This window comes from Chlamydotis macqueenii, chromosome Z, assembly GCF_036417535.1.
Source record: "Chlamydotis macqueenii isolate bChlMac1 chromosome Z, bChlMac1.mat, whole genome shotgun sequence".
NCBI classification, from domain to species: Eukaryota; Metazoa; Chordata; class Aves; order Otidiformes; family Otididae; genus Chlamydotis; species Chlamydotis macqueenii.
Window position 1 is genome coordinate 18,185,629 of NC_141593.1, and position 10,752 is coordinate 18,196,380.

A 10,752-nucleotide genomic window follows, 5' to 3' on the forward strand; every position below is an offset into this window, starting at 1 on the left:
GTGTGCCCAGGTGGCCAAGAAGACCAATGGCATCCTGGCTTGTATCAGAAATAGTGTGGCCAGCAGGAATAGGGAAGTTATTGTGCCCCTGTACTTGGTACTGAGGCCGCACCTTGAATACTGTGTTCAGTTTTGGGCCCCTCACTACAAGAAAGATGATGAGGTGCTGGAGCATGTCCAGAGAAGAGCAACAAAGCTGGTGAAGGGCTTAGAGAACAAGTCTTATGAGGAGCAGCTGATGTAACTGCAGTTGTTTAGTCTGGAGAAAAGGAGGCTGAGGTGAGACCTTATCACTCTCTACAGCTACCTGAAAGGAGGTAGTAGTAGCTGGGTGAGTGAGCTGGGTGTTGTTCTCTTTTGCCAAGTAACAGGTGGTAGGATGAGAGGAAATGGCCTCAAGTTGTGCCAGAGGAGGTTTAGATTGGGTATTAGGAAAAATTTATTCACCGAAAGGGTTGTCAAGCACTGGAACAGTCTGCCCAGGGAAGTGGTGGAGTCACCACCCCTGGACGTATTTTAAAAGACGTGTAGATGTGGCGCTTAGGGACTTGGTTTAGTGGTGGAATTGGCAGTGCTAGGTTTATGGTTGGACTCGATGATCTTAAGGGTCTTTTTCAATCTAAACCATTCTGATTCTCTAGGGTGCATTCTAGACATAATCCACTCTGTTGATGTTAATTATTTCCCAGGGCAGACAGGGGCTGAGAACTGAAGATCTGAAATGTGATCCTATTACAGACTTTTTGTAGGTACACCCGTGGATACCACTCCTAAACACAAAAATTACATCAGAGTAATCTTAATGCTTTTTAACCTATTGACACACTCATGTCTTGCTTGTTCTGGGCTTCTTGTCGGCTAGTCTTAAATTACTTGTATGGGCGTTTTGATTCCCCCCTCCCAAGCCCTTTGTTGTCGCCCTAATGGTTGTTAGACTTTACATGACAATGTGTTTGGAGTTACCATACATTATGCATATATGCCTGTTTTCGCCAAGTCAGCCTGCATGGGAGAACGTAGGCATGCTTGTTGAGCGAACAACAGAATGACATATGCAATGGAAAGCATATTGTGCTGTTTCTGCGCACAGTATGATTTTTCCAGTGTGTTAGACATTCACAGGGGAGGAGAGTTCAAATGTTACATTCATGGCTTGCTCCCTTTGGAGTTTGTACAAGCAAAGTACTTTTGGATGTAGACTTTCGAGAAGAGGAGGTGGCCCTGTTGCTGGTGCAAGTTGATGTAGTTTCATCAGAAGTGGTGCAGTTACACAGACATATATAATCTATGTAACTGCATTGATTCCTCTGGGAAACTGCCTGCTGAAGTGTTTGTGTACATCCAAATATGTTTGCGTATGTGCATGCCTGCACCCAGACACAGTGAGGTGCCATAATGAAGATGGTGTTTGTCCAGCAACACCTGCAGAGAAGACAGTTGTTTGTGTAATTTATATTGCTGCGCAGTCTTGTTCATCAGCACAGATGAGATTGCAAGCTGCTTCACTGCTGAGGTCTTCTGTTTTATATCACGCGTGGAGTCTAGCGTAAGAGCCCACAGGATCCTGGCCCTAGACCAGAAATCCTAGTCTATGTTTTTACTGTATTTGTTGCTGTGTTTTTAGATTGCTCCTCCTTTTTTCGGTGTATGCATTACCTTCATGCCTGAGTTTGCCAAAGGCCAGCTCCTTCCATTCCCAGTTCAGTGCAAACCAGCAGTCAAGCAGTCTTGTTAGAAGCTTGAGACACAGGCAGAAGCTTCCAGTTAAGAAGCTTGAGACACAGGCAGGCTCAAGTACAAAACTACAGTGACAGTGTAGGTACATCCTCCAGTGCTCCCATGGTACAGATAATTAACTATGATCAATAGTCAGATAATAAATTTAACTGCCTAGTGGTTGCAGCTGTGATAGGCAAGGCAACTCCCATGGACAAGTTGAGTAGATCTCTGCAGACACAAAGATCTGAGGGTTTTAAGGTTGGGCTAAGTTTTACACATTTCAAAGTGACACTGAAAGGCTGGGCGGAACAAACACAGAGATCAACGTGATCTGCAGCCACAGACGAGCTGTGGTGCATGCAATGTGATGTGGTCATGAAAGCAAGGTTTCAGCTGGTAGATTTTGCAGCTGAATGGTACAAAATGCTTTGGCCTTACTTTGTCAGAGGTTGGAAACATTACAAGAAAAGATAATGAATCAGCTCTGAAGATCTATTTCAAAGAAATCTCAGATTTTAATTTCAAAATCTCCCTTGATGAATTTGAGTAAGACAGCTTCATTATAACAGGGGTTTCATGTATTAGGTTGTAATATTTCAATGTTGCTAACCTAGATGTCCAAATATAAAATATTGAGGATTACAACAGCACAACATTTGGGAAGTTGTTTATGTAACAAGCAATACAATTCTAAATCTCAGTAGTCACCCAAACCAGTGTTTTTAATGACAAATGTCACACTTCTTAGGATTATAGGAGGTAATTTGTTTTACTAGCGGCTATTCTGAAGTATTCAGGTAAGATACTCTGCCAAAGGTTACTTGGAAATAGAGCTTATATGACATAAACGACTTGAGACTATGTAAAACTTGCTTGTAAACAGCAGAAATGTGTGTTTATGTGAGCTAGTGTTCCAAGTTGCTTTGCTCTGGTTTCAAATCTACTGCAAAGACAGTTGATGTTTGCTGTACTGACAGGAGGAAGCCGGGCTTGTTCTCAGGGTGGGTAAGCCTTCAGCCCAGAAGGATATGGACATATAGCAACTTCAGGCGGTGGTTAATAGCAACCTCTTCTGCCTCCTGGCAAGACAGAAGTAAAATAGTGGTCTTGTGGTGTTTGTAGTAGGGCTATTTATCAGAAAATGTGCTACCCTTAGCTCAAAAACAGAGCATACCCAAAACAGTTGTTTTGTCCTGGATACAAAGGATGACATTTGTAAATGGAGCCAACAGAAAAACATTAAGCATTCTTTTTGTAGTATGAACTATTTTAGTTGTAATATTTATTAGGCGTATTTATTACAAAATACTAACTCCACCTTTTTTTCTTGTGTACACGTTGTGCTTCCCAGTCTGATAACTTAGGGGGGAGGCTCAAGGCAAAATCCTGGCTTTTTAATCCTTGATGTCTTTCAGTTTTCTTCACCATTTTCCTACTTAGCAGAAATTATTTTTTCAGCATTTGACAAAAATGTAATTATTCTAGTGAATTTGGTTTACTTGCTCTTTTCCTGGACTTTCCTATGATTACTTTGTTTGCCCTTTTTTCCCAGAGTAAATAACCATTTCACTGTCCCCTCTCTATTTAATTCAAACTATTTTTTATCCAAGTTTTTTGAACTCAGAACATGAACATGAAGTGTGACAATCCAAAAGTTGGAACAGATGTTTGACTGTTCTTCCATGAAATGAGATTTTTTAAAATAGAATACTGAAACATGAACAGAAACAGATGTGTGTTTGTACTGTGTAGGTCTGTTCTCCTAACTGTTTTTAAAACAGAGTACTTGAAAAGTAAACACAGAGTGATTATTTCATGCAGCCCATTCCTACGCTCTACTTTCTTAAGCTCTTAAAAGGCGACGCATTTGCTGAAAATGCTGTCCCCAAACAGAAAGGGGAATCATTTCAAACCAGTCATGTGTCTAAGTTGTCTGAGAGATTAGTACTTCAGGGCACAGGCTGCCCTGAGCTGCCTCAACTATAGCTTAATACTGTCCGTTCCCAGGGTCCCGAGTTACTCAGTTGAGCTTTGGGAGCATGGAGGAGGGTGGGGGATTACCCCGCCGCTCATTTGCTGCAGGACAAGGGTGCTGGGAAAGTTGCTGCAGCCCAGTGGGTGCCCAGTAAGAGGGTAGTCCATCTAAGCCTGGAGTGGGCTTCTGTTTCCCAGTTCAACCAGTCCAAGAGGCCGTGCTACAATGTACTTCAAAAGTGCTGTTTTCACACTGAGTAGTCCTATTGAGTAATGAGGTCAACGCTTTCAAGTTTGAGTGGCTGCCACCAGCATTTTTCTTCGAGCTCTTAGATTGTCTTGATTTTCAGGCATTGCGCAGCATGACACTGATGATCTACAAGTACTTTATCATTGCTGAAAGCCTGCTGAGACAACTTTTGTATTATCTAGGTTTCAGTATCTGACTTGATAGAACTGAAGTTTTGAAGTGACTGCTTATTTCTCAGGAAAGCAGCTTTATTTACATTTCCTGGATCTGCCTCAGAGCGCAGGCCTGAGCCAGCCAAGGGTAACTTCTGCAGAATTCTCACCATTATGTGAGCCACTGTGTGTGCAATGGAGTTTGATGAAGAAGTAACATGTTTCATAATCATGGAGAGATTATGTAATAGTATTCAGGGGTGTCAGAAACAATGAGTGCAAGATTATTGTCAGGGTAAATGCTCTGCGATGCCTACTTAGAACATCACTGAACTAAAACCAACACTTTATTATTTTCAGAAAAAAAGAGCTTGAAAGGCTTTCTAAAATGATACTATGGCAAATTATGTCCTCATGTAAGAGAATGCAAGAAATTTCTTCTTATCCTTAATTCTACTAAATGAGCACATGAAATTAATCTTCTCATGGAGTGTGCTAAGTCTGGGCACGTCTTCTGGGTTATATTTCTGTTACCATCTTTAACGCAAGCAGTTAGCTGGGGGGATTTTGAGCTGGGAGGGATTTTAGGTTTTGTTTCCTTTTCCTCTTTGTTTGGGTATTTTTTTTTTCCCTTTAGGAGTAAGAATTTATGCTAGCATCAATAGTTTATGAGGTACAGATGTTTTTATTTACAAAATGTGTTCCTGAACACAGGAAGAATTAAACAGCGAGGGGATAGTGTTTTTGCTTTTAATGTAAAGCTTTTTCATAACTAGCATACCACCCAGAAATGCTCACATCCAGCTGCCTTCATGGCTTGCTGCCTTTGCGGTCTGCTCCTCTCTCCCATGAGGTTGCAGCTCCTTCAAACATGCTCCATTTGCTTTCATCTCCAACAATTTTTTTTTTTTTTTTTTTTTTTTGGTTTTATAGCTTGGCTCATGAGTAGGCCCTGAATTTTTCTTGTTTTTAGGGGGTGCATCTCTCTCCTGCTTTTGCTTTTATTTTCAGAAGAGCTTAATTGCTTTTGCACTTCTGATGAAGGCTATACGGGGTTTATGAGCCTAACAAGGTTTCATGCTGTCTGACCTGCGAGAGGAAGGAAGCAGGGGAGTGTTAAATCATTTTGGGTGAAAATAGACACACAGGGTTTTAGATTTTGCTAATTTTCACCTTTCTTCCAGCACATAGGGCTGGTTGTCTGTAAGTACTGTCTTTATGAAGTAAAGGATCACCCTAGATGTAAGCTGTGCACTACGTTTCCTGATATACCGGGGTGGGAGGGAGAGGAGATGATGCTTTATCTCACATAGAGGTGACCCCATCCTTTCCCCCCATGCCTCTTCACCCTCCCTGTACACATTCCCACTTCCCCAGCCCCATGTCCCTAGGGACCTGTAATTTCCTTGTGCCATTGAGTTGTGTGACTCTCTCTGTGCAAAAAGACCAAACAAGTTGCTGTGAAATTACCTAAGCCTTGGATTTACTAGTAGATCTCCTGTTCTGTAGACGTGGCCCAGGTTCCTGATCTGAGTTAAGGTAGCTGGCTTCTCAGTGAACGTGGGCTGGCAATGCGGCGTCTGACACGAGTCAGGAGTGTAGGTGTGCAGGGCAAGTCTCTCATGTACCCCTGCTTGCTTTGTGGTGAGTGCTTTTTGTTGCCATGTCCTCAAATAAATTGTTGGATGCCTTGTCTCCCACTTGTGGTTGTTCTGCTCCCACCACTGAGATTTACTCTCATAAGGACAGGTTTTTCCTTTAATGATAGGGCCAGCTAAACTGAGTTTCTCTCTGGACAGAAACACATGTCGCGTGAGGCATCGCTATTTACCCCAGCTTTTGTAGATGAGTCTCAGTTTCACTGCCTTTAAATGAATTTGTGCTCTGGCAGTGTTTGTTTATTTTTAGTGTTTCTATGTTGACATTTTTATTTAAATTACTCCACATGTTTGTCTCTCAGAGTCTGACCTGCATTGCATTCAGGCTGATTGTAAAGACTGATATGAGTTCCTTTATTCTTCATACTTACATAATGGTTCAATTTGCTTTCATTTACAGATGTATATCCATGCGTTACCTATATAAATGGCATTAATTTATATTAACAAGTAAAATGAAAAGGCTCTCTGACATAGACAGGCAGGAGTGTTACTAGTTTAATTCAAAGAAGGAAGGCAGATAGCCAGCAAACAGGTGAGTAAAAATGCGTGCAGCAAATGGAGCAGAACAGGGACTTGCTGAAAGAGCTGTGCTCTGAGCAGGCTCTGGAGGCACCTGCTTTTGTCCTGGGGCTATCGGCAAGTGGTTGTCTAGAGAAATGTCTGGGAAAGGAAGATGAGGAGGGAAGGAGGGAGCCTCTTCAGATGTCTCTGACTCAACACAGGGTAAGCTTCATGTAATTTATGATAAATGGCAGTAGGAATATGTTTAAAATGTTACTACAGTGCCCCTATCTAGGAAAATTTGTCTTACTACCAAAATAGTACCCTCACCTTTCCCATAACAGAGTCCTGCAGTGATGGTGGAGAGAGGCTGTGGGCACAGCGGGGTGGTCCACATGGCTCTCTGGTGCACAGGCAGCCACGCATGTTCTTTCTCCGATGCTGACTCCCCTCAAAAAAAGGGAAAAAGCTGCATCCGTTCAAGCAGGAAGAGTTTTAATGCCACAGGTCTGGTCCAGAAACAGTCTTCAAAAGCCCCTTGTTTGTTCTTGAAGTGCGTAGGAATGTGTATTGGTAAGAAATGAGGGTCAGTGGTGATCACTTATCTGGATGGCGCAATGCAGTGATTCAGGCTTTAGCAATGCATGAGAACAGACTTCCTATTAGCAAATCCCAGCATGTTAGCCATCCCGCAGGGACGAGGAGCCAGTAATCCCGGCCTGTTTTGTGTGGACTGGCTGTTGTGAGGAACGATGACCTGCTCAACAGCACGCAGGTGTTGAGCCTGCCCATGAGTGTGGATTTAATGTCCCGCTCTGGATCACAGGTGATGCAAGCATGAAGCAAGGGTCAGGGCTTTTGCTGACAAAGGGAGAGGTGGGAGAGAAGCCAAGGAGACTTGCTAAACCATCAGAAAAGAAATATTAAAAAAAAAATACATGAGTAGTTTGGCTGTGGGTAGGGGCTGGATCTGGAGCAGTCAGCCTGCTGTGCTGTTAAAGGCGACAGGCTGCTGCCATTACCGGGCACGGCCCTGCCAGGCTCAATGGGCCCCGGGGTGCTGGGGCCAGGCTGGGCTGCCCAGCACCTCCCAGAAACCCACCTGGTCTGTAGTGCTCTGGGTCCCCAGGTGATCCCCAGGCCTCTGACCACAGCCGCAGCCCCAGCGGGCTCTCTCACTGGTCCCAGTCAGCTTTGCTGGTGTGTGTCTGCTCTGCTGCTCAGCCGCATCCCGGAGGTTATGAGTGCCCCACGTACTTGCAGCCCTAAAGAGCATTTTCTGAGGAGGCTTATTTGTGGTGGATTTTTGGTGTTGGAAACATGTTGCTCAACATTGTTTACTCAGGATAATGGGCTGTGCCACCAGTTGTAAAGGACTGGCTGAGCACTGGTGGATACTGGTGGATGGTTCCTGCAGAGCCCTCAGTGTGACTTGCGTGTTAGTGCAAAAGTGTGATGCCTAGCACGCCAGTGTGTGGTATGTTTCCATTTTGCAGGCAAGTTGAGTTGGATTACTTGCTCTGAATACTCACAAATTTGTATGGAACATGGAGCTGCTGCTTTATTTCCACAGAGAGGATACACTAAGATGTTATAGCACATAAAAAGGTTTAAAGTTTTCTATAAAGAAAAAAAAAAGAATATTTACATCAAATTCTCTATGTGAGATTAAAACAATTAAAGTAGGACACATCATAGTGCAGTCCTAAATATACTGTTGCAGGTCTCTATTTCCTTCAGCTTTTCAGCAAGCACAATATATATTTTATATATTTATTGCCTCGAATGTTCATTACTGCCCTTAATGCAAGGAATTTTATTTGGTAGTATTCATAAGAGCACTTGGTTTCTGACTCATTTTTTTTCACCAGAAATACTTTGAATGGATATTCAAAGATTACTAGCCTTGAATTTCATCCTGTATCTTCCGGTTGGGTCATTTGTGCTCAGAGCCTCCCTGGCTGAGCCAAGAATTTCCTAGCTATTTGTAGAGCGTGGGAGGGATATTTTGTCTCAATTATTCCATGTTAGTTGGAGACTGCTACAAATCCAGGAAGGCATTGGATCCCTCTACCATGGAAAACGGGTTGGAAGAACACATGTAAGATGCTTTTGCAGAGAGGTTCGCTGTTAGTGTGATCCCCAGCAGCACCCCAAACACATTGCCCTGAGGTGCGAAGGGCTCCCGTGTGCCTCTCTGTTGCTCTGAGGCTGTTGTGCTGTGCTGCTGCCCAGTGCCTCTCCTGCCTGGATGAATGGGAGCTGCCCCAGGGCTGGCACTCATGTGGACGTGTCCCGAGCTCCTTCCTGGGCTCTGCTGGCCCTCAGCCACAGGGATGGAGCGCTGTTCCCAGGAACCTGCCAGCTTCTGGTTTTGATGTGTACACTGCGCAACTATGTGTTTCCTGTGGAAAGCAGGGCATTCCCGTCATTCGCTGTCCAGCGTTATTTCCTTTATTTTAACAGTTACAGGAAGAAATCTTGCTCTACCAGCAGCGAGGCAGCCAACAGTCAAAGCTGCTGCTTCAGCAGCTCAGCAGCTGCTCAGCAGCTACGAGCTCAGGTGAGCAGGACATGCAAAAAACCCCTTCCCCTGTAAAAACTTCAGGGGCCTCATGTGAAACAGTGTAAGTGAACTGCTGTGTAGTGAACAAACAGTTTGGAAAAGGAGTCTAGTGTTATATTTGCACATAATTTAACACCACAGTGTTAACAGGCATGACGTCTGGGATGGCTCTTCTGTGGCAGTGGTAGAAATGATTTTTGGTGCTAGAGGTGACACATAATGTAATGCCCCATACTCCCCCTCTGTTTTACACGGGTCAAAGTCCGCCTACAGAAATCACAGCTTTAGCCAGGAAGGGGAAGTTGTCCTTCCTCAGGTGCCACTCATGAAGACTTTTGTGGAGGTAGCCGTCCTTTGAAGATCCAAATGTGCTTTTTCAGCACTGAGACTTGTTCTGTGGACCCTCTGAGGGTCCTCCACCCATTAGAAACAAAAGAACCAAACCTAGGTGAGACCACTGGCAATGTCAGACCTAGCCAGGTCTGTGACTCGTAGACAGCGTTATACCCTGCTTCCTCATCCCCACAGTGTTCCTTAGAACTGGATTTTTGTGCATGCTCTTCTTTGCATTTCCAACAGACCTAAACAAGCCTGCCTGGAGCACAGAGCTGCAGGTGGACACAGTCACTCCTTCCCTGGTGAGAACCTGGGTGCAGAACACACACCCCCATGGCTGGCAGTGGGAACAGAGCTGGGCCCCTAGGACAGTGACCAGTCCCACCACCAAGGTCAGCCAGTCCTAGCTACCACCTGTTTACAGGAGCAATTACAAAGCGGGGAGTCAAGAGCATTCCCTTGCCGCTGAACTTGCCCAGTGCACCCAACTAGGGAGCCTCGTGTCCTGGTACACCAGTCATCTCTCTCTCTGGGAACACCTCTCCCTTTCTTGCCAATTAGGCAGTGCCCAGACTCTTCTCCTGCTGTGGTTACTACTTAAGCCAGCCTTACAAAATACCCACTCCAGCACACATGGCAAATACAGAATTTTGTTTTGTTTTCTTTTTGTATATCACGTATTAGACAAAATGCAACATTCAGGCTCAGTTGGGTAACAATGAAGAAGACATTCAAAACTGACCATAAAGTAAATTGCAGAAAGCAGAGTTTATATGACAAAAAACCACACAGCTTGCAAAAGAATAAAGATAGTGTACTGGCATTAAAACACATTTCCATATAGAGACAGCTTATGCAGCAGTTTACAACTTTAAGCTCTGGCTGGAGTATGCAAGCCCTTCAAATCTGGCATTCAAATTACCAGTAGCTTAATCAGCTATATTTACTTTAAGTACATAGTAAAATTTGACATAATGTTTACATTCACTAGCCATCCAATCCAGCATCAAGGCACTTTCCTTGTTAGTATGTCTGTCCCCGTGTCCCACCCCTCCGCTTACCTAGATGCATCTATCAGCAGAGCAACATTCCGTGACCAGTAACCTTGAATCCTTAACCCCAAATAAAAGCACTTGGTTACTAGGCAATCCACTGCTGTATCAAAGTGTCAGGCTGTATGTGACACTGTAAACAAGACTGGTGTGTTAAAAAAATCACAGCAAGTTGACTGGATCCACTAACAAATGTGCTTTGGTATGAAGAGAAGCGATAGGTGCTACCAGTTTCAATACTGCAGAGAACGCTCATCTACCGCACCTGCCATCGCTGGAGAAGAAGCGCTGGTGCAGGGTGCAGAAGACGCTTCAGTCTAAGCAGGAGGACGTGGAGCTTTCCAGCCATCTGGCGACAGTTGTGCCATATGTGTTTTTCATCTGTTGTTACAGAAGTGTGCTTCTGCAGAGTAGCAACAACTTTATTGCATATATCCCCTTCAAGGTTGTCTTTGCAAACAAACACAGGTACTGGCTAAGGCTGCATTCTAGGAGGCACTCACTGCCCACTGCACTAAAATTAAGAGTGGGGGCAAAGTGG

General features: G+C 44.2%; 1 long non-coding RNA gene across 1 annotated transcript; it reads right to left on the minus strand.

The window, feature by feature from the left end:
* Nucleotides 1–4,831: 4,831 nt before the first annotated feature.
* Nucleotides 4,832–9,421, minus strand: LOC147596278 (uncharacterized). The gene is made up of 4 exons (XR_015261423.1): nt 7,790–9,421; nt 6,588–6,804; nt 6,125–6,172; nt 4,832–5,184 (listed from the first exon to the last, which is right to left on the minus strand). It is a non-coding gene; the product is annotated as an uncharacterized LOC147596278 (long non-coding RNA).
* Nucleotides 9,422–10,752: the final 1,331 nt, after the last annotated feature.